The sequence below is a fragment of the Rhinolophus sinicus genome, chromosome 12 (assembly GCF_057876585.1).
Source record: "Rhinolophus sinicus isolate RSI-liver-muscle chromosome 12, RSI-T2T, whole genome shotgun sequence".
Lineage (NCBI taxonomy): Eukaryota > Metazoa > Chordata > Mammalia > Chiroptera > Rhinolophidae > Rhinolophus > Rhinolophus sinicus.
Window position 1 is genome coordinate 18,100,944 of NC_142512.1, and position 26,013 is coordinate 18,126,956.

Genomic DNA, 26,013 nt, shown 5'->3' on the forward strand with positions numbered 1-26,013 from the left:
CCATATGTAGAAAAATCTTAAACATAAAGATGGGTCACCTCTTCTGTGTTAGAAAGAAGATGGTGAGGTCATTTGCTGAGTAGAAGGGGTAAGGAAGAAGGCATTGGGAGGCTTGAAAGAGCCCTTACAGACAGCAAAGAAATGGAACAGAAGGACGTTTTTTAGATTGGAGACAATGAATTTTTAGTGGTGCCAATCTACAAAAACATGCGATTCTTCTCTAACAAGTATGTACAGTCTGGCTGCAGACAAGGAAAAGTTGCATATTTAGAGACCTAGCGTTGCGTTGAGGGTTTGCAAGGTATGGGACCAATGCATGATGAGGGGAGTTGAAATAATGGATCATAGAGTCTAAACCAGGGGTGTCAAAACTGCGGCCCGCGGGCCAACTGCGGTCCGCAATCCATTGTTAATTGGCCTGCAGCAAATTCCAAAAATATATTTAGTTTACTTAAATAAACCAGGTGAGGCAATACATACTTCACCTCGAGTGAGTGGCCCGGCTGTTTGTGTATTTTACTACATATGGCCCTTGGTAAAAAATGTTGAAAAAAGTTTGGACACCCCAGTCCTAAACTGTATTGTGCAGAAAGTGAAAACAGGAAAGGCAAATAGAAAGTAGAGGGATCAAGAAAACAGAGGTTCCTATAACCTGTGGCGAGTACAGCTGCCTTCCTATAAACTGGGAGAAGAGTCAGAGTGGATGATTAAAGACTTCCCAATTTGTTAACTATTATTTATATTACTATTATATATTTTTGCTATTGGAAAGCACAAGTATGTGATTGAGCTATCATACTTAAAACAATACAATGCATAGCCTTTCTCAGATTTATCTTTCCAGTTACCTGTCAGCTTAATATTTTAACATGTAATTGCAAAATATCACATGACAACAAAAATAAATGGATCTCAAGTGGAGCAAAGAAGATTAAAGTTTAGAGCATTTTGCAATTAACAATCTATAACCAATAGTACAAATAAACCAGGCAATATTTTCATACCACCTGGTGAAGGAATTCTTAATCTTTTTTGGGCGGTGTGGTGGGGTCCGCTGGATTCCTTTAAGAATGTGATGAAAGCCTAGAACTTTTCCCTCAAAGAAGCACATATAAACAAAATATTACACGCATTTTAAGGGGATTCATGAATTCTTCCAAAGTCAACATAATGAATGAAAAGACAACATTTTTGAAATGTCTTTTGGCAGTATTTCAATAATCCCTTGTAAGCTACTTGTATATATTACAAACATATTTCAAAGAAGTCTCGTTTTTTCCTTTGCATGTCAATCTCCAGACATTTTTAAAGATCAGATCTGTGCTGCCTAAGCACTACTAACAGAGGCTTCAGTGTTTTCTGGAATGCTGAATTCTTGAGCATTCTATATTCTCACATTATATCCACTCATCTGCTACACCAATGCAACTCTCCTAGACAATGTTTTACTGCTTGGGTAAGTACCTCACCACAGAAAGAGAAAGGGGGAAAGGAAAAAAGAAAACACAAGGGAAGTAACATAGCATTAAAACATGATCTTATAAAACAGGACAGTGAGTGAATTGTTGATTTAAATTCTTCTCATTTTAAATTTCGATGTGTTAAAACAGGTCTCACATTTATCAAAACAACCTTTATAGAATATTATTTCATTAATAATCTACTTCATAGTTGCTCCTTGCTAACTAGGAATTTATAAACTAGGGGAAAATAATGCAGAAAATAAAGGATGTGTGTGAGGAAAAACATAACTAATTATATGTTAATAGTAGATGAATATTAACATAAAAAATGGAAATCATCAGATTCATTTATTAGATGTAGAAGTAGGAGTTTGAGAGCCACTTAAAGACATACAATAATTGGGTGATTACCAATGACTCCTGCTCTCATGAAATTTTCACTTGACAATGCTTTATTTAAAAAGGGTCAGCAGATTATCTATCTTGCTTGAACAGCACATATTATAGCTCATAATCCTAATTCAAATATTGTCCAGATACAACAGTGAGGCAAAGCAGAGGCTACTGTCAATCAAGAATTATTGAGTACCTTTTCAGACTCATTTTCAAGAGTTAAATAAACTGTTATTTCCCAATAAACTGTGCAAACCATGATACTGTGCAAATCCTTTAGAACAGTTCCAAAAAAACAGAATTTTTCTCAATGTCACTAATGGGACATAAAATATTTTCTTAATCTGTACGATTACTCATATTACAAATATACCCCTCTTGATGTTTCCAACTATTTTTACAATTTTATCCAATTATTTTTACATAGATTTTGTACACAATAATCCAATAAAGAAAACAAAAGCTGATCTTTTCTTAAAAGGTGGTAAAAAAATACTTGTCTATAATGAATTAAGGTTTCAATTTAAGTTAGACAAATAAAAGCTACTTTCTTAGTTATGCTGGCTATACATGTTTTAAAAGAATCAGATCAAGGTTTACAGGGCACAGATAACCAGCATCCAACAAAAGAGATACACTGATATTTGGTTATTCTTGTCGCATGTCATAATGTTCCTACCTAATATTCTGTCTTTTACATAATCAAAAAAGAATCAAACTGAAATATCGTGTAAGAGAATACTGATGTAAAATATAGTCAAGTCGCAGAAAGTTGGAGAATTAGAAATTTTGTATTTATGAACAATCTATACATTTCCATTCTAGGGGGAACGTTACAGTTCCAAGAATGTTCTGTACGCAAGCAAGGTACAACACTATCGTAACTTTAAGGTTACACAATCAATGCAGCAAATGCTTAGTGAACCTCACCGTAAGTTTTAAGCTACAAGGAACAAAATTTAATCAGAACTGGAGGTTACTCACTTTCTTTTTAATATACTAAAAACCAGGTCGAGTTTACCAAGTAATATTTATGAAAATATGGGATAGGAGCATATTATAAAGAATTCCTGAGTTCTCTGTAAGACTTCCAGTTCTATAATTAAAAAGCTGTATTCATATACCCTAAGCCTCCGTTTCCTTATTAAGCCTGAGTTTTCTCAACTATGAAATGGACTTAAATGTGAAATTTACCTCACAGTGTTTAGTGAGAATTAAACAGGATAATAATATAAACTCTGTAAACTAAAGAATACCATACATGTTACCTACTGACATAGGTACAGTATGTCACAAAGAGTTCTGAACTTTAAATGTATTTTCAAAATCGTACCTTAAGCACCAATGAACACCAGCAATGAATCTGGGACATGCTTTCTTATAAAAAGCCCCTGAAATTGGCTTAATTTTTGACACATTTTTCATAAGGTGTAATGAATAATGTTTATGATCTCCTGAGTAGTCTCACGACTGATGTTCTGCAAATCATGAGAAATAAAAATAAGTTCTTGTCTCCCAAAACATGGTCTTCTCCTCTGGAAATGTTTTTTTCATTTGTGCCATCTTCTCTTCCCCGCACCACCCCTAATTATTTGCACCATCCCCAAATTATCTGCACGATCCAAATCCTTTTGATTTCTGTATGATTAACCCAGCAGACACACGTGTTTTGATTTGCACAGTCCTGTAGTAAAAGGAGGAACATCTATAATTATTTAAATAATTGGTGGTGGGTGATTTCATATTCTAGAACTGAGTTTGTAGAGTGTACCCATTATATCAGAACATTGATGAACATTTGCATTGTCCTTGCATCTGAAGATGCAACGTTCTCTGTATGCATCTAGATAATATGACAGTGTTACGTTTTTTTAAAGAAGTGTAAAATTTAACCAATCACTAGACCTGATCAGCTGTGGTTGTAACAAGGTGGCTTTATGAATTATGTTCACATAATATAAAATCTGAATTGGTGTAAACTAGGATTTCAAATTTTAAAAAGGACACATTGAAGCTCTTTGCTCTTCTGTAGTATTTCTTCCCTTAGCACGAAATACTGGTTTTTTAAGTGGCATGGCTTTGCTTAAAAGAGTGGTTAGAGCCAAGTGACTCCATTTCAAAGCCAAAGAAAAATTCCCAAGAGCAGTACTTAAAAGAGTCAGAGGAAAATACTAAACAAGTTATTCCTCTGCTTGTCAATGGTATAATAATAATGTATCTATTATTACTAGAAAGGCCCCTCCTGGATTTAAACAAAGATACTTTTTCCCTTGGATTTTCTCCTACAAATAAATCTAAATGATTGACAATGAAAAAAAACAAATAATTGGTGGTGGGTATTTCAAGTGTGCCTGCAAATTCTTTATCACTGCATCAGATGACGCTCCTTAACATGGCATCAGACATGATCCCAGGTTACGGGTTTCTCTAAGTTCTCAGTATTTCACTTTGCCTATTATTCTAGGTAAAAACAATGTTTAAACCTGTATCATTAATGCTGCACTGCAATGCAGTCAAAAAATGAAAAATAAACTGAACTATGAAGTCAATGCATTGCATATTCTGAAAATTACTCCAATCTATAGTTTAAATCTGTGAGATTACATAGGACAACAAAGTACCCCTAAGAGTAACATCATTTCCTTAAATCAACTTTTATGATTTCCTCACTTTCCCATCTACAGAGATAAGCTTCTAGAGTTCCAAAGTCATTGTCTAATAAAAAGATAGCAAAATTGACCAAAACATTAACTGTTCTTCCACTATTTTGTGCTCTGTGTGAACAATTATGAGAAAAGATTTTTCCCACTCCCACAATATGAAAATTTTAGACCACTGAATGTTTTTAATCAAATAGCTAGGCTTTAATGTCTACTTGTTTTTATTCTGCTTCAGCTTGGAAGCCCATGACTCACTGGGACCTGCTGTTGGCATGCAATAACAACAAAAAAAGACCAGGTTGGTTCATCAATGAGGTACAGACTGAGCTCAGGCATAGTTCCATGAAAAAGTAAAATTCTTCCAACAGCCGCACCATTTCCTCACTTTCCTATTAGTTATAGCTAACTACCACATCTCATATTTTGCAAGACTTAAGTCACTCATCCAAATTGTACATAGAAAACACATTTTGCATTTTTCAATTAATCTTGGGCCAAAGATTAAGATATCATTTTTTTCACTGAGAATTATTCCTACCAATTTCACCTAGTAAATATTAAGGCAAGTGTTGCAAATAGATGCTTCATAGCTTCAGATTATGAATCCGAAGAGACAAAGCAGAAACCTTTTTTGAGGGGCAGCTGCCAGATGGCTCAGTAGGTCAGAGCGCGAGCTCTGAACAACAGAGTTGCCGGTTCGATTCCCACATGGGCCAGTGAGCTAGCTGCATCCTCCACAACTAGATCGAAGACAACGAGCTGTGCAGTGGAGGTGCAGCTGGATGGCTCAGTTGGTTAGAGCCTGAGCTCTCAACAAGGTTGCCAGTTTAATTCCCATATGGGATGGTGGGCGGCGCCCCCTGCAACTAAGATTGAAAACCGCAACTGGACTTGGAGCTGAGCTGCGCCCTCCACAACTAGATTGAAGGACGACTTGGAGCTGATGGGCCCTGGAGAAACACACTGTTCCCAAAGATTCCCCAATTAAAAAAAAAAAAAAGAAGAAACCATTTTTGAGCTTTGAAATTAGATTTAGATTTTAAAAACACAGTCATTTCTAGATGTCCAATTTTTCTTTTAAGATCAGCCATTTTTGTCTTTGCCATTCACTAGAACACTGGCATATTATGATGGCTTCTATTATACCTCCTGTGATGATTAATTTTATGTGTCTACTTGACTAAGCCACGCAACCTAGATATTTGGTCAAACACTAATTTAGATGTTGCTATTAAGGTTTTTGTTTTTAGATGAGACTATCATTTAAATCAGTAGACTTTGAGTAAAGCACATTACCTTCCATAATGTGGGTGGGTCTCATCCAATCAGTTGAAGGCCTTAAAAGACTCATATCCCCCAAGGAAGAGGGAATTTTGCCAGCGGACTGCCTTTGGACTTGACCTGTAACATCAATCTTCCCTGAGTCTCCAAACAGCCAGCCTGTCCTACAGATTTTGGATTTACCAAGCTTCATAATCAAGTGAGCTAATTCCTTCAAATATCTCCCTCCCCACTCCTCTAGAGATTGATTGATTGTGGGTCACTTTTTGCTTTTAAATATAATACATTCTATTGGTTGAGTTTTTCTGGAGAATCCTAACATACCCACAAACTCATAGTTCTGTTCTAATACTATAGCAACATTTATTATTAATAGGCTTAGCCTTTCACCAAACTCTACTGGAATGAAAACTATTCACCTCTCATTCTACCTCCTCTGATACTTTCCAGGCAAATTAATGCCTATAAGTGTTATCAGATGTAAAAAACTGCTTCCCATCCACAGCACACAGCAGAGATGTGCTAAACAAAAGCAACTGAGAGGCAAAACAGGTAACTAAGAACTGATCCTTTCCTGTTTCCTCATCACTCTCTCCACTAAGAGTTTCTGATATTCAATGCCACTGCAACTTATAAGCACCATCTCATTACTGCTGATTTTCCTCTCTTCCCTTTTCTGTCCTTGCTGCTGCTTTGTAGGCCTGTCTGTCTCATTACTTCTTTTTTATTTACTTATTTATTTTATTGGGGAAGGGGAACAGGACTTTACTGGGGAACAGTGTGTACTTCCAGGCCCTTTTTTTTTTTTTTTTCAAGTCAAGTTGTTGTCCTTTCAGTCGTAGTTGTGGAGGGCGCAGCTCAGCGTGATCCACGTCCAGTTGCCGTTGCTAGTTGCAGGGGGCGCAGCCCACCATGCCTTGCGGGAGTCGAACCGGCAACTTTGTGGTGGAGAGGACGCGCTCCAACCGAGCCATCTGGGAACTCAGCAGACAAGTTCAATCTTAGTTGCAGGGGCCGGAGCCCACCATCCCTTGTGGGACTCGATGATGGGACTCGAGGAGTTGAACCGGCAACCTTGTGGTTGAGAGCCCACTGGCCCATGTGGGAATCAAACCGGCAGCCTTCGGAGTTAGGAGCATGGAGCTCTAACCGTCTGAGCCACCGGGCCGGCCCTGCCTCAATACTTCTTGGCTCTCCCTTTATGAACATTAGCACGAAGCACCGGCATTCCCGTGGCACACAGATCAAACACATACTAGACCTGTGTTTGCCATCCCAGCAGTGTTTGCTTGCTGATGGGTGCTCAAAGGCTGCTTCTTCATTATTAAAAAAAAAAAAAGAAGTTTCCCTCTCTTCTTTAACTTAAGGCATGAAGCCATTTTGAACATCTGAAGGTTCCAAAGAAACTAAATTCTGACTTGCTTAGATTTCGTTGTATATCGCTTTTTATCTCAAACAAGTTGTTTTATATGATACAACTGTGTATGCCTGTAAACAGTGGAAAGGAATGTCAAAAAAGACAAACATTTGTTTTAACATGACTTTAGCGATTATGGGTCACTTTTTTCTTTTAAATTTACTTCAGTGTCAAATACACTTAAATGAAAGCAAAAGGAAAAGATCTACTATTTATATGGTTATCTTACAGACATACAGCCTGACAGGAACACTGACAAAACAAAATCATTCTGGATTGTAAACTATTCCTCCTAAAAATGTTGGGTTTCCCATAAATTGTGTTCTACCTTACCAAATCCATTATTTTCAGATTCACTGGGATTCTATGATGCCAAATAAATATCTCATAAAAATGAAGAATACTAAATTATACTACTTGCTTTCTAATGTAACTTCCAAGTTGGATTCCATTATTCTATTCATTGAATAACATCAAAAGAGAAAACAAATTTACTGAACAGATGCTGTTAATCTGTGTGAGTTTACAGAAATTTAGGCAATGATTCTGTAGGGTTGAAAAACAACTCTGAGAAACAGAATAATAAATGCCACACATGTATTTTTTTCAAACTGGATGTACTATAATAGTTGAAGACGGAAGTAACTATGGATCTTAACTAGGAATATACATTAGAACCATCTGAGGAACTTCCTGAAAATAATCATGGTGAGGCCTTATCCTCAAGAGATTCTGAGGAGGCATCTAATAAATTTAAAAAATTTCTCCTGGTTATTTTAATGTACAATCTCAGGAACCATACACTCAACAGTACAAATTAAAGCTAGTCCTAAAGGGGAAATCCAGAAATCACCAGTGTCAGAAAACTTTAACTCCATCCAAGGGGCAAAAAACAAATTGTGAGGCCAAGGTACTCTGATTTCAATGGTATTTGCTATAACTGTCACTCAAATTCAAATAAATGGTTACAAAACCCCTCAGAGAAAGAGACATTATATTAACAGGAAAAAAGAGGTCAACTCCAAATTTTGAAATAAGTAAGCATTTTTTAATTATAGTTAAGCTTTTATTAAAGATTTAAAAACAATCTTTCAAGAAAAAAATACAATTGGTTTGTGCATTATATAACTATCTAGTCTTCCTGTATGTTCTAAAAAAAGCACATTCTTTTGCACATACATTAACTTTGTTGCTGTTTATCTTGAGCGTATTTTCTCCCCTTTGTATCTAGACCAGGTGTCAAAAAACTTCCTGTAAAACATTTTTTTATAAATATAGTGAATATTTTAGGTTTTACCGACTTTACAGTTTCTGTAGCAAGAAAGCAACAATACACAATATGTAAAGAAACAGGTGTGTCTCTGTCCCAATAAAACTTTATGGACAGTGAAATTTGAATTTTATGTAATTTTTACAAATTATTAATTTATAATTTTAACTTTACAAAATGAATTTTACAAACATTTTTACAAAATAAAATTTTACAAAATACTATTCTTTTGCTTTTTCGACCACTAAAATTGTGAGAATCATTCTTAGCTTGCTGTACAAAAACAAGTAGCAGGCAAGATCTAGCTTGCCAATCATAGGTTGCAAACTCCCTTAACTAGACAAATGAAGTTATTTTATACAGGCTACTTTTAATAGTAATATCTATTTCACAGGGTTTGTCAGGTAGATTAAGTGGGTTGATACACGTGCTTAGAACAGTGCCTGGTACATTGTAGCTGCTATATGACTCTATACACACATAATTGTTCTTGGTTTCTGTATCTCCTACATTTTATTTAATACCCCCTTCACTGTGTCAAATTGAAATGTTTTGCCTAAAATGTGACTGATTGTTATAAAAAGAAAAGAGCCTTCATTGTTGAGGTAGAAAAAGTATCCATTAGCTTTTCCTGGAAACTAACTTTCTAGCTCTCTTTCTCAAAAATCCAAAGTAAATATAGAGGGCACCACAAAAATGTATACACATTTTAAGAAAGGAAAAAAACTATTAGAATTGTAATACTCAATATGTACCGATAACAAAAGATGAACACAAGTTTGACTTATGCAATTACAAGAGGTGCTCAAAGTGGTTACCACCAGCGTCCAGATACTTCTGATTACAGCGAACTAATGCTTGAGCAACGCTGACCAGTGTCCACTTGTGCACGTTTTTGGCACCCTCGGTATCACAACTTGCAACTGATCCATAGCAGTAGTCCTATTAATTGAATCTCAGGCATTAAAAAATCTTTCCTACTAAGATGTCAGAGGACATAAAGATGACTAATTTTCAACACACATATGCAACTGCATTTAGGAAGGACTTGTCTATAAATACATCATTACATTATAACCAAGACATGGCTTACAAATTCAGGTTTAGAGTACTTTCCCCTTTAGTTAATTATGTAGTCCAATTTAATTAGCCAAAGAAAGTTAATGCCTCTCACTCTGGCCGGGCCCAACCTAATACTAAATTGTGAGTCAAAGATTGTTAAGAAAAAGCTACCTAGGATGCACATAAGGCCATTGGTCTCCAGAAAGGTACGGGTAGCATTCCACATGCCCAAATCTTCACTATTAAAATGTTTTAGTTTGCATGCATGTCCCTCACCCACGTCTTGCAATTTTCCATTCGCCTTCAAGGTTCAGCCTAAATGCAGCAGCCCATCACCCTCTATGTGAAGTTCTCCCTGGCCAGCCCACTCCCCTTGGCAGAGGTAGGTACTCTCTCTCTTCTTTAGTCTCACTGTGTCATGTCCATATAATCCTAACAGCTACATTTACTGAATGTCATTACATGCTAGGCCCCTTTCCTACAATGTTTAATTCTTACAACACCTAGTGAAGAAACCAATATCCTCATTTAACAGATGAGGAAACAAATTCACTAAGGTTAGGTCATGAATCCAAGGTCAAATAGCTAGGCAGGTGGCAAGGCCACTGATTCAAACCACGTTTGTTTTTGACTCCCACACCAATGGTTTCAAACAGCAGGAATGAGGACAGAGAGGAGGCCAAGGAGGCAGGATTCCCTTTTTATCTGTTTATATATTGGGTTTCTGCATAAGAGTTTTTTGGGTAAAAGTTTCCACTGCTAAGATAAATTGGAAACAAATCACTGACTCTACCCTGTGCTGCCTCCTGCATTCTCTATAACTACATACCAGCCATTGCTAGTGCCAGACGGACCTCCTCAGGAGCAAACACTGAACTGAATTTCTTTGCCTCTAGTACCAGGCACAGTGTCTGGCATTCAACACGTTTGTAGGGAATCAAACTCTGAAAGTAAAACTTTCCAAATAACTGTATTTCCACAGTTACAGGCAATTATAAATAATTTATAACTGCATAGAAATTTAGAGTTAATAAACTTCTTTCATAAATATTATCTTCTTAAAAAGAGAAACCAAGCTGAACTTTAAAAATGTTTTCCAAAAATGGCACATTCATTCAATATTCAAAGCTTTATTTTAATAAAATATCAATTATCCAACAACTGTCATACAGTATTGGCAAAAGACATTAACCATGTTTCATTTTCTTGTTTTAACTGCCACACCGAAATACTATTAGGATTAAACCTTATCAAATTGCCAATAATGGCAATTACACAGGTTCAACCTAATACTTATCAATGGCATTCAAACAACATTAGCAGAGCTCTCAGCAGCTAGCATAAATAGAACTTGGATTTATTTATTTACATAGTTTTGACAAAAAAATTAAGCAGAGTTAACTCCCTTCTCTATGATATCCTAGTTCTTTGTACATACACATATTTAACACTTCTCACATTGCACTGTAATTATCTGCCTTGTTGGTGTCTCCTCAACAACACTCTGCCAAAGCTGCAACCTTGACATATTTACTCCTCATGGTATCACTACTAAATAGCTCGGTAATCAACACACAGTAGGCATCTAGTGTTTCTAAATGACTACTACAGGCCTCACAGTAAAACTAAGATAAAAATTCATTATGGTCTCAAAACTACAGACATATTGTATCACTTTATTCTCAATCCCTTTTTAAAATTCCAAAAAATCAAATTCTGAAATATGGGCAAACATCGAAGTCCAGCTGTTTGGGGCTGGTTTTGATGTAATTTTTCTTTGTAAAGATTGAACACTAATTAATACATGTCAGAGAAAGTACACCAATTTAAAAATCCTGCAGAAAATCAATTGGCTATCTTTATCCTGAAACTTTAAAAATTAAAGACCTTTTGACCTGCCAACATGTGTGTTCCTCTTTTGGTTTCTGTTTACATTTTCAAGTGACAATTAGAAAAACAGCTACAACAGCCCTGTAGATAAGATTTTTTTAAGGTCAAAACAAAGTCACAAAAAAATTCATTGCCTTAAGAACAAAAAAGCTTGCTAATATTTCCAAGTATACAAACAGTAACAGAAGACATACTGTTCTATGTGCATTTTTTTAAGCACAAAGTATGGTGAATACTAATACAGTAAGGAATTATGACAATACAGAAATTACTGCAATTCTTAAGAAATGGAGTGATAGTCTAAAATTGGTTATTTCACATTGATAGTTTTGGAGATAATGCATAGGAGATATTAAAGTAGAGGAAGGCAGGAAGTAGAAGGTGACAGAGGCCTGACTAGGATGGAAACAATGGGAATGATTTTGGGGGGAGGGAGCTTTATGGTCAAACTGTAATTATGCAAAAGTGGAATTTTTTTTTGACACAGTTTACTACTTGCTCTTGAAGATGGCCTTCTCTAGGATACGATCTTGGTCCTAAAGACAGATCCCTTGTTTACATCCAAAGACAACTGCCCAGGTGTTAGGATAACTCAACTGGAAAACCAGCAGTGTCTCAACTGAACCGATTTATAGTTTACTGTTACCGTAGTGAAAATGTGAAAACAAATGCCCATTTCTGTAATGTACATCTAAAGAAATTACAGTATAATCCTATATAAGAAACTAAACAACATAAACTGTATACATATCAGTACTATATTTTGTTAGACAAAAAAAGCAAGCTGTAGAATATATAGAATAACATTCCTGTGACTTCTAAGCATTATTATACATTGTTTATGGATACATATGTATAGTAAAAAAGTATAAAAACAGGAAAAAAGGATATATACAAACTTTAAGAGGAATTTTACAACTGGGAAAAAGGAGGGAGGGGAATGGGATTGGAAAGAGGTACAAAAAAACATCAACGGTAACTGTAATAATGCTGTCTTAAAAAACTCTAAAGCGAATATGACAAAATTGACATCTGTCAATTCTGGTAGTAGCCACTCGTATGTGGATTATTTTGTTAAATTACTGCAGGATATTTGCCTGCATGTTTGACATATTCTGTAATAAAGATAAACTGTGAATACGTAAAATAAAATTTAAAAGGAAAAAAACACTTTTCTGAGTACATGACAGACCCTCTGACATCAAGTTGAATATGTAAATGATATACATGTAAGCACTAAAGGAATAAATCCCACACTTCTTAAGTCCTACGGTGTAGAATTCTGGAGTCAAACAGCAGAGGTTCAAACATTAACTTGGCCACTTACTACAAACTATGCATGACCTTGGGCAAATTTTCAAACATTCTAAGCCTATTTGCCCATTTATAAAAGGGGTTAATACTGCCATCTACCTCAAACAGTGGTGAAGCTTAGTGAGATAATCAGTGTGAAGGGCTGTCTGCCATTTTCCTTTCTTCCATAGAGCTCAGAAATAGTTAAGATGTATGAAGATGATAATTTCATGTTGAAGACAATGATACGGCCTGGTACTTTCTGTACCTACATAAGCAAAGTAAAAGATTGCATTCCAGTAGTAAGGACGCAAATCAGTTTTGCCATCACAAAAACGCAAAGTAAAGGTAGACTGCCCTATTATCAACTCACCTGAACCATCAACACTATAATAATAAAGAACAAATATTTACTGAATATTTACTATGTCCTAGGTACTGTTCTAGGCTCTTTAAATGCAATAACTCATTTGATTAATCAGATAAAATTTTGTATAAGCTATACCAGAGAAAAAGCAATAGATACCGTAAGATTGTGAATTCAGAGGAAAAGAAAATTTCTTTCAGGTGAAAAATATAGGCTGCCTAGAAAAGGAGATCTGGTATGCAGATTCAAAAGACAGGCCAGATGACACACAGAGGAAAACAGAAGAGGGTGAATGGTAAAAAAGTGATAGATCTAAGGAACATCATAAGAACGAATCATAGGATACACAGCAGGCAATAAAAAAAAAAGAAGAAAAGGTCAGTTAGGATACATTAGAAAAGTCCTTGAGTGCCCATTTAGGATTAAACTAACATCTATTGAATACGTTTCTGGCAACGTGCCCTTTGCGCTTTATATACATACCTCACTAAAGATAGTAAAAATCTTTTTGATAGTAAAAATGGGTTTTTGACAAGAAAGTGACTTGAGAACTGTGGTTCAGGAAAATTAATCTGACTGCTTTATGCAATATCCCACATAATTCCTCCTCTTATTCTCTAACACCCAGTCACACAAGCTACAAATCTGAGATGTCTTCTAATATTTCCCTCTCCCCATCACACTACTCATTCACAATCCTACTTCCTAAATCTTTCTCCAATCAACAACCTTTATTGTCACTGTCTTATTTCAAGCATTAATCATTCTTTCCTGAAAAAAATCTCCTATCCGTATTACTCACTGGCATTCACATAAATTATCTAAAATACACATCTGATCATAATGCTTGCCTTTGCTTGAAAATTGTTTGCTGACTTCCAAATCGCCTACACACTTAAATAGAATATAATTTACACATTTATTGACCTGACTCATATGTACCTTTCCAGGCGCATATCCGTATGTACTCTACAATCCCCTCTGCCAAACTACTTTTCAGCATACATATAAATAATAGTTTTTCATGCTTTTGTACTTGTGTATGTTACCATTCTCTCTACCTAAAATGGCCACCATGTCCACTCCAATTATTTATTCCAGGTTCAGTTTAATATCACCATTCTCAACCGTCTTTGGTGGGGAGATTTGATGGGTCCTGCAATAGCCTAAATGACAGATAATCATATACAAATGTACACCATTATATCCAGGACCCAGATTTAAAATACTACACAAGGACAATCAATTTCCTACCCATTTAATTACATATTTCACTAAAAATCTAGAAAATTCAAATTCAAGAAAGTTCTAACTTCAAGTTTTTTCCCCTTTTATAAAACCAAATGACAAAAAAGTAATTTTAACATGACAAATCTAAAAATAGGGAGGAGAAGATGTATCCAAGGAATGAACTGGTGATGAAATATTCTGGTCAAAGTTTATTTTATCATATATGAATAATGAAAAAAACTGGATATAACAAAAGTAACAAATTTTAATTTTTTAATGATTCAGCAGTCACTTTAACTTTTTACAGTATTACCGTGGTGCTGTTATAATTACATATCTCAACATAAAGATATAAAAACAACATAATAGAATCATTATTCATGCTTTCTGGCCTTTTGAACTTGGGCTAAATGAGAGTTTTCTGAATAGTATATCCTTAAAGAGAAATTTATCTGAGAAAAATAGCAAAGGCCTATGAATTTAGAGAACTTAAACACTATCTCACGTTGTTCTCATTTTTATGGAAGCATCACAATATACCCTAAATGTCTCAAATATCACTGCATAGAAGACATCTAAGATCCAAAAAGTACTTTAAAAGACTATCACTTTAAAATGTTAGAAATAATACTTTATGTGGGAGTCAACCTTGACTCTTTTTTCCCTCTATATCCAATCAATTACCTGATCTGCCAGTTTATCGCCAATATTTGTTGAATTATTCTCCTTCTGTCTATTACCACTGCTACCATAGTTTGTACCATCATCTCTCACCTGGATTCATTTCAACAGGTCTCCCTCAATCCAGTCTTGGCCTGTTAACACCCATCTTCTATACAGCCCCAGAGTCATCTGTTTAAAATACAATCTGACCATATCACTTCTCTACTTAAAACCCTTCACTGACTCCCTATTTTTTATCTATTTAACAAATATTTACATAGCACTTACTGGATGTTAGTCACGGCTTTAAGTGTTTTACAAGTGTTCATTTACTGCTCACAACTACCTACGAGAATTTAAATAGCTAGCCTTTCCATACATACACACACACACACACACACACACACACACCCTCTACACTTAATGGTTATCCTGTTAAACATACACAAACAAATATAACCAAAAAAACTTTCCCTAACCAAAATAACTTTCCCCAACTTTGTTCCTTCCTCAACTCTCTTTTTCCTTCATAACATCCACATCCACTCTACAGCTCAAACAAAAAACGAACAAAAAACCCCAAAAACCTCAATTCCTCACTCCTCATCTCCCTCACTTTGCATATCCAACTGGTTACTAATTTTATACAGACTGAATCTCTCTCAAATTCATTCTTCAACATGCACTGCTACTTATACAGTCTCCTCATAGGTCTACTTATCATAACTTAAAATCCTCCACTGGCACCTCAAAAGGGCAAAAGTAGTGCTTCTCAAAAACAATCAACCAGGGAGCTTATTAAAAATGCAGAAATCCCAGGTGCCCCTCCATGGAATTTGTACTGCATAAATCTAAGATGGAGCCTGGAAATTTACATTTTTAACAAGTAAAAATCTCCATCTGAGAAGGGTCTATGCACCACCTATTTTACAGGGCAGATCAGGGTAATGTACTCTCTACTCACCCACCACTCCAGCCACACTGAACAGGGTACTTCCCTCACCAACCAAGTTGTACTTCCTCTGCTTGAAACCCCAATGTGACAAGATTTCTTCAAAGATGTTCAACCAATATCTCTGTGAAGACTTCCTTGGAAATTTTGGGCTCTCATCTCACCAAGTACATATTTTGATTGTAGAACTGTTATGCTACTTTTGCATATTAAATGTTTATAAACTTTAAGATCTTTGAGGGCAGGAGTTGATAATCATGTTATCCTCAATACTTGGGATATAATATAGCTTAAATATAACAAATGTTTGCTGGACAGAAAAATTGATGAAAATTTAGAAGATAAATAAAAATATGTAATGGTGTTGAGTAATTTTTTTAAAAGTAGAAACCCAATGAGATTCTCTATACAAGTGTTACAACGGAAAGGTTAAGTTATAAAAACTGCAAGAACTGTAATAACTATAATTCTCAATTCTCTTGCTCTCAAATAATAAATTCTCCTTAATATAAATGTCTTTCAGGACATGGATCTACCAGTTGTTTTTAAAATAAAGAGTCTAATCAAAATGTTTTGTTTTCTGCTGTAGTATTTAAAACATTTTTGAAGGAAAGGGGAAGAACAAGGTGTGTCAAATACTAGCATAGAACCAATGAGTAAGATACCCTATGTGTTTTTCTTTGCAGATCATAGCCCCCAAATGGGGAGCTTTTCTCTACAATCCCAACACTAAACTTTACTCAGAATAATTTCTAGAGGGATATATAATTAATTTAATAAGCTTCTTCAAAGACTTGCTCTGATCTTTAGTCTCCAAACTACGGTTAAAATATTTTACTTTTTAGTGGTTCAGGCGGTTAGAGCTCCATGCTCCTAACTCCGAGGCTGCCGGTTCAATTCCCACATGGGTCAGTGGGCTCTCAACCACAAGGTTGCCAGTTCAATTCCTCGAGTCCCACAAAGGATGGTGGGCTCTGTCCCCTGCAACTAAGATTGAATACGGCACCTTGAGCTGAGCTGCCCCCGGGATGGCTCAGTTGGTTGGAGCATGGGCTCTCAACCAAAAGGTTGCTGGTTCGACTCCCACAAGGGATGGGGGGCTGCGCCCCCTGCAACTAGAAACAACAACTGAACCTGGAGCTGAGCTGCACCCTCCACAACTAAGACTGAAAGGACAACAACTTGACTTGGAAAAAAGGCCTGGAAGTACACACTGTTCCCCAATAAAGTCCTGCTCCCCTTCCAAAAAAAAGAAAGAAACAATTTTTTTTACTTTTTAAAAAACTAGGAAAATGTTGAGGTTATTTAAATTAATAATATTTAAAATTCTAAGTGAAATTTTTCTGATAATAAAGATGTAAATTGTTTTAATAAATGGAGGAGAAGAGATATATCTGCCTTTCAGAAGAATTCCAAATAATATATGTCACATTCCCCACTCTGGGACACAGACTTGACTTACTTCCAAAGGATAAAGTTTGAGAAAGGGAAGAAAATGATGACAGGGAAAAGTGGCACACCACTACATCAACCAAGTGATGAAGGTTCACATCACCAGTAATGTTTTGTGGGTGTCATGAAGCCCCTGACATGATGTGATAAGAAGTGCACTTCACCTCTGTGTTTTTTCCAAAAACCCATAGCCCCAGTCTAATCATAAAAAAAAAAAAAAAAAAAAAAAAAAATCAGACAAACCCAGTTTAGGGGACATTTTACAGGATACCTAACCAGTACTACTCAAGACTGTTAAGGTAAAGAAAAACAAAGGAAGACAGGAACTGTCACAGACCAGAAAAGGCTGGGGAGACATAACCAAATGCAAGGTGGTATCCTGGATTGGATCTGGAACATAAAAATGAATGGAAAAACTAGTAAAATCCAAGTAAAGTCTAGAGTTTAGCTAATAGTAAATACCAACACTGACAAATGTACCACAGAAATGTAAGATGTTAGCAATGGGGAAAATTGGGTGGCAAGCATATACAAGAACTGTGCACTATCTTTACAGGTTGTCTGTAAATCTAGAATTAGTCCAAAATAGTTTATTTTTAAAAAAACAAAAAAACAGGAAAAATGTGATTAAAATAATATTCAAAGGTACAAAACTTTTGGTTGTTAAAATAAAAATGTATATTGTACTTTGCAGTTTAAATAAAATGATTATTTGCAGTATAATTTTATATTAAAAAACTGATTTTTGTTGTTGTTTGTTTGGCATTGATTTACATAGCACTTCTTGCCTACTAAGAAGCTTTGAAGCCACCATTGGTTTCAGATAACAGAATGGATACCAAAGGGGAAAGAATCTTCAATACTAATTCTTAAGAAATACACTTAAAACTGTAAGAATTATATTAATATAGTAATGGCTTTCTTTATATGCTTAAACTGTATGTTAAATTCTCTTCCTTAAAAAAAAAGTCTAACAATAAAAAAACATTTACTGAAGGATTTATAGGCCTTTTATCATTCAATAATAGTAACCACCCAATGAGTTAGATACTGTCAACATTATCCATTTATAGATAAGGAAACTGAGGCTCCTCCTCAAGGTATAAAGCTGGGAAGTTGTGGAGTTAGTATTAGGATCTAAAATATTCATATATGATTTTAGTCAGAAGCTTTATTTAAATTTCTCTGATAATGCCATATTTATAGCCTTTTCCCACCTTTAAAAAATAAGTTAACCAAAAAAAAACTAATCAATAAAACGGACTCATTAGCTACACCTTCCCTGCTTTTGCAATCAGCATATTTTCGATAAAAACAAATATGAGATGAATAGCATATATGCCTTATGCATACAAGACTAATATCATAAATGCATCCTTCTATCTTTGCCATAGATTAAAAGTCAATTAATCAATAATGTAAAAATCTTAATAAACATAAAACTGCATAATGCCTTCAAAAATTAAATTCCTTAAAAATCTCCCAGATTCTTAACTTTACTGTTATCAAGAGACACTCTATCAGAAAATTTCTTAACAGCTGTACTTGTCAACACCTAAGAGCTCAAGAGCAATAATGAAAATGCAAAGAGCAGCTCATTATAAAATGCAAATGCACTTTGTCCAGTTGGGCTAATTCACTTCTTATAGTCGAGAATCTTGTGGCCCTATGTCAGAAGCATGACACTGTTCCCTAAGACACCATAAAATCTCTTTAAGGGAAGTATAAACTCTTTTCCTTCCTTCACCTTAATTCCTGAGAGATCGCTGGAAGTTATTACAAAGGATAGCATATTTCCTTTCACATAAGCCTGCATTCAATCAAATGCAATATTTACTTATTAACACTAATACTACCTGTATATCACGTGCATGCATGCAACAAGTCTTTATTAACTTATTAATATTACTGTAAAGCAGTAGTAGGCACTTTCTGGGAGTCGCTACTCAAATGTCGAAGTCCTTATGCAAGCAAAATAGTTAACAATATAAGACCACGTTAATAAATGCCAATTTAAATGATGCAGGCAATAAATGCCATGATTTTCACCATTTAAAAAAAAGAAATTGACAAACATAAGAATAATTATAAAATGAGTCCATTTTGTCAAAAGAAAAAGGAACATTTTCTTGACCACACAAGGTAATACCCAAGGGATTCGGTGCCTGTAATACATATATACCTCATTCTAGCTCTAGCCTAACATGTGACATTAGGAAAACAAATTCTGAGTTTCAGTTCTCTCACCCATAAAAATACCAACCTACCTGAAAAAACAGCTGACAGAACAAGTGAAAATGAGTACCATATTATTTACAAAGCTCTAAGGAAATGTTTATGACAATGTTAAACGACAGTAACTTCAGAAGCATTCTTGACAAATGCTCAGATCAATCCTAACCAGGTAAGTCAACCAAAAGCCACCATCTTTTGAAGAGAAAAACAACAAATCAAAATAATAGGCACTTATGATGCCTGCATCCAACAAGTATAAAACATTACACAAATATCAATTAAGTCTATAACTGCCATGGCAAGTTTAAAAATTATGCACATAGCAGAAGCTTAACTAAGGTTCCATTTAAATGACTAGCCCAAAGTGTCAAATCAAGTGAGCAACAAAACTAAAACAATGCAGAAAGCCTTCACTGCAGTTAACTATTAGGCTTATGTTACACAGCATCTTTCATGAAGAACAGATTTCTCAAAACATTTGACTTTCAGCAACTAGTATTCACTCTACAGCTAAGCATCTACAGGAAAACAGATTTTCTTTTTCTTTTCAGAACTTATATTGCATGCTATTAGTTTTATTTTAAATAGAGCAACTTTTTAAGTAATAAAACAATGACAGTTTTGTAGAAGACACAGAACAGTGGCAAAGAATTTCCACTTCAAACTTAACCATTTCTCTCTTTAATGTACACGAAAACAGGTTACTTGTCATTGTGAAATATTTTCACAACAGACTAGAGGCAAGTAAAAAAAAAAAATCTCTTTTAGAACCACAGCAGGTTTAAAACCAACTAAGCCTCAAGTCCTTTTGGCAAAAGAGTGCATGATTCACTGCTTTAGAACTCAATGGGAAGAACTGGAAAATTCACTTTGATTACCGTAAGATTTTGTTTTGGGTTTGTTTTTTAAGCTATCCATCCTAATGTTGACAAGTTTCATAGTTTCTATGGCTTGTTTATTAAGTTGTGAATAATATGAACCTCATGTAAACAAAAAGTAGTCATGTATATATTTACATATAATTTAGTACATAGAAGGAAAACATTTACATTGAAAAAATATACACAACGAAACATGAATGTTCTACCTAGAAAACCAAAAATTATATGGTTTGACTTTTCCCTTCCAGAAATGTATCAGAATCTTTTACATATTAGTTACTTTATCTAGAAAACAGATACCAAGTAATTCCATAAAATGAAATCCATCCCACTCTTATTAAAAGTTTTATAAATATAGGATTATGAAGAATTTCAAAAATTGACCTCCAAATTAAGCAAAAGATTCTGCCACATGTATCAGAAACACACACAGATACACATCTGGAACTAAAGCTCTTAAGTCAAATTGTATTAAGCTCCTGATCAATTAATAATCTACTGAAAAATCACTGCTCTTAGTGCACTTTTATAGCTACAAATACTAGGGATGGAGATATGTCAGACATGTAACTGACTTATCATTCCTAACCTTACTCACTCCTCACCATAGGAACCCTTCTACTTTCTAATCTCATTAAAAATAACAAGTGCGAAAGTACATATACTCATAGTTATAAGGCTCATCAAAATCACATTTACCACATGAATCTGACATTCTTTTGAAGATGTCTATTCACATGAATGCTTAATACAAAACGTTAAAGTGACCTACTCTCTCTTATGGTAGTACCTTACAAAAAGGACCCTTTCAAGGGACAACGCAACAGAAAATGTCCATATAAAGAGCCTTTAACACAAATTATCCTTTTTTGCTTATCTTTGATGTTTGTTATTAAAAAATTGCATTTATTGTTTTAATGCAAACTGAAAGAAAATATCTGTAGTATTAGATTTTTGCAACATTTCTATTTCTTGCCAAATATTTCTGGCATTCATTAATTTACATTTACTTGACTAAAACAAAAAACATTAAGAAGGGTGTGTGTGTGTGTATATATATACATATACATATATACATACATATGAATGTGTATGTATGTATATGTACAGATACATAGACAATAAGTGTCTGTTTTAGAGCAGGGACATTGGTTTTTTACCCCATTCACTATCCACCTTGCAAAAAAAGTGGAAACTAAACATGAGATTTTAAGATTTACTACAGAGAAATGCCTTTGTGGTAGCAGCATCAGTTAGGATCAAATAACATTACAAAACATAAGCAAGAGAAAAATGCTATGAAAGGGCAATCTAAATCTAGCACTTCACAGCTTTTGCTCTCTTACTCCACCCAGTCTCCATGGCTCAATGGCTGTTCACAGCATCCACAAATATTAGCCCTTTTTTTTTTAGGGGGGGTGACAAAATAGGGCTAGCTCCATCAAAATCAATATATACGGAAATATTTTGTGAAAAATTGGGTTCCTTTCCCTGATACATTAAAAAAAAAAGCTTCAAATTTGTTATAGGAGATCCTTCCCTTCTAAACAATCCAAACAATGATCATCTATAATAGAACATGAGAGAATAAATCACCCAAATACAGATTACTCTCCTGCTCTAATAAAAACTGCAATTTGCAACTGCCACTTATTTTTGCAAAACTGTGTCTTGAAAGATCCCCATGGGAGATTAAAAGCAGCTAATGCCTTAAACCCCCATCAGAATTTTTTTAAGTAAAAGCTTTTATATATTTAACATTATATCATTACAGACATACACAGGCAGTTAATTTTTCTGATTAAGGGCTTGAACCTCGCAGCACTCAAACCCTGCTGCAAAAAACAAATGAATAAAAATAAAAAATTTAAGCAAATACTACTGTGGCAAAAGGGGAGGAATGAGACTACTGGTCTGAAAGGCCCAAGTACTGTCTCCTCCGCCCTAGCCTCAAAATGAAATCCACACAAAACAATCCACCTCCCAACAAAATAGAATTACCAAAAATGGCACAATTTTTTTGTTTCGACTTTATGACGTTATGAATCTCAAGGACTGTGTGTTACACTAGAGGTCGGAATAACAGTTAATATCTTTATTCTCTCCCGATTAGCCTGTTAAGGAAGGGGGGGGGCTTGGCATGACATCGCCCATTGAGAATGAGACCACAAATCTGGTTCTTCAAAAGCACAATTTCTTAATCAACGGACTGATACAAACCCTAATCCCCAAAGAAAATCTCCTGCCCTCCTCCCAAGGAGTTTCTTGCTAAGTCACTGAAGAAAGGCAGAAAAACAAATAAAGCTCTGCTCTCTTATCTCAGATACTGAAAACCTCCTCATCCTCTCCACTCATGTTTTGAGACGTAGAATTAAAATTTGCCCAACACCTCAAAGGCATTTCTCACCTGGGAGCTAAGGAAGAAGGCACTGCATTTCCTAAAGGAGTGGGGAGATTAGATGAAGAGGAATGGCTGAGGGCCTCGAAGCCCCGTGTTACAACGTCAAAAGGCAACTCCCGTTTGAGGAGCCGGTGGCAGGAAAAAAGAAAACAAAACAAACAAAAAAAAACCTGCCTGATTTGGTGGGTGGATGCTGCGGATGTTTCTGTGGGTCGGGCCGCTCCTCCTTCTCCTTAGTGGGTGTAGAGGGTGGACCACCGCACAGGGGAGCCAGGGAAGGGGTGGGCCATCCTTCTCAGGTCACCCCATCCTAAGGACAGGTTGGGGACGGAACGCCTGGAAGGCCTGTAGGTGCCGAGGCGGCGCGGGGCTGAGCCCGGTTCCCGAGCCACCAACCACGGGAGGGGTGGGGACAGCGGAGCTCGCTTTCCGTGGCCGGGGAGAGGGCTGAACACTTTCCCCAAGATCAGAGAGCGACCTGCTCTCCACGCCCTTCCTACCCAAGAATACTTTTCTTGCTAAGTCACCGAGAGAGGAGGGTGATCCCTTCCCGGGGAGGGCCGCGGGTGGAGCCGCGGAGGCCTGGCAACCCCCGAACCCGGGCGGGGAAGGAGCGGAGCGAGGGCAGCGCCCTCCTCAGCCTGTCCCCCTCCTCCGTGTGTCTCACTCAACGGCCGTCGCGGCCGCCATTTTGAGAGCGAGGAGAGAAGAAGAAGGAGGAGGCGGCGGCAGGGGGAGGGGAGAATGGGAGGGAGGGGACCGGCGCAGCCACATCGTCAGGCCGCCGGGCCCGGCCCGCAGCCGCCCGAGCGCGGTGAAGAAGACAGAGGGAAGGGCGCAGACCCTCGCCGCCTTACCGGAGCGCTGCACCGCCGCCTCCGCAGGGCCTCTTCCGTCCTTCACTCCCATCCACCGGCGGGGGAGGGGGAGAGGGAGAGGGAAGGGAAGAAGGAGGGAGGGAGGGAAGGAGGGAGGGGGAGGATGGCGCGCAGGGCCCGGGCCCGGGGAGGGGGAGGGGAGCGGGCGGGCTCCTCAGCCGTTCCGGGGCTCGAGCCCAAGCCTGGCGCTCGCGGTTTCTCTCGCTCGCGCCCGAGAGCTCCCCTCCTTCTCTTTCTCGCTCCCTGGACCCCGGTGTCGCTGCTCGTTCGCTCGCTCACTCGCTATCTCGGCCGCCGGACTCCGCCGCCGCCCCGCCGCTCCAGCTCCGTCTGTCACAGGAGCTGCCCCAACGCCCTGACGTCACCGCGCCGCCGCCGCCGCCGCCGCCGCGCCCCAGACCGGCCGGGAAGAGGGAGGGGAGGGGGCCGAGCGCGGAGGAGGGGCTGCGACGCATGCGCTGACCTGGGCTGGGCCCTGAGCCGCACCGGCCTTCGGCTTAGCGGGCGGGCGGCTGGTGCGGCTTGGCGGTACCCAGAGATCGGCGAGCGAGTTTGCGCACGAGGCGCCCCTCCTCGCGCCTTGTACGTCTGTGTAACCTTGGAAAAAAGGCGCTCCTTTTCCTAGACCCTCATCTGACTGTTCTGGCTCCTCGCGAACTCCGTCTCCGTTCACCTCCCAGTCCTGCTTTTGCCGACAAACGCGCTCTCCCGCCTTCCCCCGGCTAATTGCGGTACCCGTTGGCATCCGTGGATTCTGGCTCCCCATTCACCCCCCCACACACACACGCCAACCCCCATAGGCTTCAGAATAAAGCGGAGCCTGAGCCAAGCTGTCGCCCGTTCTATCTCCGGCCTTTGGGTTTATTTCCCAGCTTGGGGCCGGGGGTGGGAGTTTGTTGTGTTGGTTTGGGATGAAGAGCTGTTGAGATTAAATCTGATGGAATGCCTAATTGTCTTCATTTTTATTACAGATTTTTAATTGGGAGCATTCGCTTTTAGATGTGATTCAGCTATTCTTTTTTTAGACACACACACACACACACACACACGACTCTGGAAGTCTCAAAACTGTCTCCCAAAGAAAGGTCTGGAACTTTATCCCTACATGGCTTGTGAGTGTGTGTGCTAAATTATAGGTTGAAATACTGATGACAAAGAAGTCTTGGGGATTTGTAGTCAATTTATTCCACACAGACATTTAATTAAAAAGAGGCCAGATTGGAGGTTTCGAATCATTCAATATGGAATATTCTTTCAATAAGAGCTATCTACTGTAGTGTGATTGTCTCATCATTAATTTGTATTGCCCAAGGAAACTCTTCCTGAAACACAGGTTTAGGGTTATGTTCATGGATTTTATTCCCTTTATGCAAGTAAATATTAGGTTGGTGCAAAAGTAATTGCAGTTTAAAAGGTTAAAAATAACTGCAAAAGCTGCAATTACTTTTGCACCAACCTACATACACTGCCTTTGAGAAGCAGCTGAGTTAATGAAAGATATAATCCTGGATCAGCCACTTACCAGAAATGTGACATTGGCTAAATTACTCTCTCTGGCCTGGGCCTCTCTATGAAATAGACTTAATAACTAACTAACTTGTAAGGCTTTTGTGAGAATTAGAGAGGAGATGCTACATGTGTGAAGTAGATTGCCTTACTGGGTAACTCATGTAACCATTACTGTAGCTTGATAGCAAAACAAGGTTTTTTTCATCAAGAAAAGTTGTCTCTATCCTTGGTGATCAAGAGGGACATGAGCGAATTGCATGGAGAGTTTGGGTTTTCCCCTTCATGAAGGCAGGGAAGGAAATCAAATGATCTCTGGAAGGTATTTTCCAGATTTGCAGTTCTGGGCTTCTCTAGTTTGATGAGAACACGAGGCACAGAGATTTAGTCCGTGTAACGTCCAGTAAGTTGATGAACATGAAATCACATACCTTGTCCTGAGAATCTACCTTTGGTTCATTTTTGCCTTTTAAAATATTTATTATTGCCTGATACCACACTATTTGATATTTAATCAGCTGAGTAAATCTGTTCTTTATTTTTTAAAATGAATGTTCTAAAAGCCAACAAAATTGCCCAGAAAGAGATCAGAATCACATCGATAAACACTGATATGATACTAATAGGTAGCACTAACCCCTATAAACCTTGAGCTCATAGATTCATATATTTAGAATCCTTTAAAATTTGTATTACGTAATTATATACTAAATTGAGAT

At 37.3% G+C, this 26,013-nt stretch overlaps 1 protein-coding gene across 2 annotated transcripts in view; it reads right to left on the bottom strand.

Moving 5' to 3' along the window:
* The window catches only part of PAFAH1B1 (platelet activating factor acetylhydrolase 1b regulatory subunit 1), a 62,912-nt gene extending 38,762 nt beyond the window's left edge, over positions 1-24,150 (bottom strand). Inside the window, exon 1 of one of the 2 annotated variants that reach the window (XM_074319925.2) lies at positions 23,768-24,150. The gene's annotated coding sequence lies outside the window, so the exon portion shown is untranslated. Of the gene's footprint in view, positions 1-23,084; positions 23,216-23,767 lie in introns of those variants that run through there. The other variant, XM_074319926.2, reaches the window with a different exon arrangement.
* Between the last annotated feature and the right edge of the window lie 1,863 nt (positions 24,151-26,013).